The following is a 2,500-nucleotide window of genomic DNA, read 5'->3' as shown; positions in this document are numbered from 1 at the left end:
TCTAGTTGATGAACGCATAGCTTAAGTAAGTTTTATTGCAAATAAAAAAAAACAACATTCTATTGCAACAGTCCAACTATGAAGTATCACATATCCAACGTATCACGTTCGTTGAGTAGACGTTCCAGAACTTCATGGGAACGATATTTTCATCTCTTCATAAAAAATTCAAAAAGACATCATTGATATGAAAAGACTGAGCATATTACGTAAACATCCTCGATATCACAATAGACTTGGATAGACGGAGGATGTTTCTTGGAAAGAGTTAAGAAAAAAAAGAATTTATTATAAGGGAACGTATACTTGTTATTATGGGGCTTACCAGTTGGGTCTGCTCTTCCCCCTTCCTCTCTTTCCCTTCCCCCATACTTTCAGACCTACCTACCTACGCATTGCACACTTTATTCAACTGTTTCTCGTCTCTATGAAAACCATAAAGAGAATAACAGCAAAAATATTGCATAATTATGTATACTTAGATATAATTAAAATCCCCTTTCCATAAAAATAAGACAAGGAGGAACTGCAGCAAAGGATTATGCAGCCAACAAAAGATTAGGCAATCACCAAAAAGATCAGGCCATCAACAAAAGATTAGGCAACAGGACGACAAAAAGATCCGAAAACGTGCGTCATTGAAACATGAGAAGGGCCGGTATTATAAATTCATCAACATTTACTTTTAGCATCCCCCCCCCCCTTCTCTCTCTCTCTCTCTCGTCTCTCATCTCTCTCTCTCTCTCTCTCTCTCTCTCTTTGTCGAAGTGAGTCAGTTTATAATGACAACGAAAAGAACCAGAAGTTCTTTAAGGCTCCTCACGTAACACACAGACACGGCCACAAGTCACGTGACGCTATTAGGAGAGGTACTCTTTTCCTCATTTGCCTGACTCTTGAGAGAGGGAGGGAGGGAGATGGAAATAAGAGGAATGGGGATTTTCTTTATGGGATGTGTGTGTGCGTGTGTAACACACCCACATACACGCGCGCAGTAATATGTGAATTATTGATTGACTGAGCTGCTGGAGGATCTATTGTAACATTTGCTACGTCGATAAATCGATAAATCAGGTAGCAGAGAGAGAGAGACACACACACACACACAAAGAGAGAGACAGACAGACAGACAAAGAAAGGGAAACAAAGAGAGAGGCAGACAGAGAGACAAAGAAAGAGAAAGAAGGAGGGACAAATCCGGACAAATACACAGAGAGAGAGAGAGAGAGAGAGAGAGAGAGATCTGGACAAATAGAGAGACAGAGAGAGACAGATCCGGACAAATAGAGAGAGAGAGAAATAGGCAGCAAGACAGAGAGAGAGAGAGAGATGAGAGACGAGAGAGCAGCAGCAAGATGAAAGATAGAGAAACAGAGAAATATCAGCAGAGAGAGAGAGAGAGAGAGAGAGAGAGAGAGAGAGAGATTATGTGAATACTTTTAAGGCAGCTGAGTTCGAATACAAACACTAAAACCGGCTGAAATTCAGTTATTCAGAATATTCACAATACTCGGCCGTCCGTCCGTCTGTATGTGTATGTGTATGTGTGTATGTGTGTGTGTGTGTGTGTCGGAAAACAGGCCGAACCATTCTTAGCAAATAAAACCAGCATTTCCATTACGGCAGCTCGAGCGTCACCCATCTATCAAAGCGCGTTCAGCTGGCAATGAAAACTTATCCTGTTGCATAGGTATATGCATTAAACTCGTATTGGAAATGGCCAGGGCTTTCAGCTGGGCCAATTAAATTCTTTCGAATATTTATTCATGGATTGGGCAGGTTGTATTATAGACGCATGACATCCACTTGTAGCATTCGACTTTTATTGGGTATTGTTGGCAAAATGCATTAAGAGCTTGCCGTCTCTCTCTCTCTCTCTCTCTCTCTCTCTCTCTCTCTCTCTCTCTGTTTTTCTAAGGTAAATATAAAGGGAAAGTTTATACAAGTGAAACTTTCTCAATCAAATCCACTAATCAGATATCAAAGATAATTAATTATTATATTTGTGTAACATGCACGGTAGCATTATTAAACAACTAATATATAATAATATATATTATATATATATATATATATATTATACTATATAATATATATATATATATAGATATATATAATATATATATATATATATATATTATATACCATATACAAAACACATCACAAACACACGCACACAAAACCACGCACACACACACACACACACACACACACACATATATATATATATACTATATATATATATATATATATATATATATATATATATATATATCATATACATATATATATATAATATATATCATATATATAGATATATATATATATATATAACTTAAAACTCTAGTCATTCCTACGAGGGACGTTATAGAATGCAGAAGTTTTTGCCATTTATAGTAGTAACATTACTTTGAAAGAATATAAGTAAAAGTTTACCACAAGAACTTTAACCTTCTTTCCACTCCACGATGTTGAGGAGTGTAAAGATTTTTGAAAGAGG

General features: G+C 36.6%; 1 protein-coding gene across 1 annotated transcript in view; it reads right to left on the bottom strand.

The window, feature by feature from the left end:
* LOC135218550 (calcium-activated chloride channel regulator 1-like) overlaps positions 1-2,500 on the bottom strand; it is a 42,821-nt gene that overhangs the window by 12,374 nt on the left and 27,947 nt on the right.

This window comes from Macrobrachium nipponense, chromosome 9 (genome assembly GCF_015104395.2).
Source record: "Macrobrachium nipponense isolate FS-2020 chromosome 9, ASM1510439v2, whole genome shotgun sequence".
NCBI classification, from domain to species: domain Eukaryota; kingdom Metazoa; phylum Arthropoda; class Malacostraca; order Decapoda; family Palaemonidae; genus Macrobrachium; species Macrobrachium nipponense.
The sequence above is the reverse complement of the archived record's forward strand: the minus strand, read 5'-3'. Positions and strand labels throughout refer to the sequence as shown.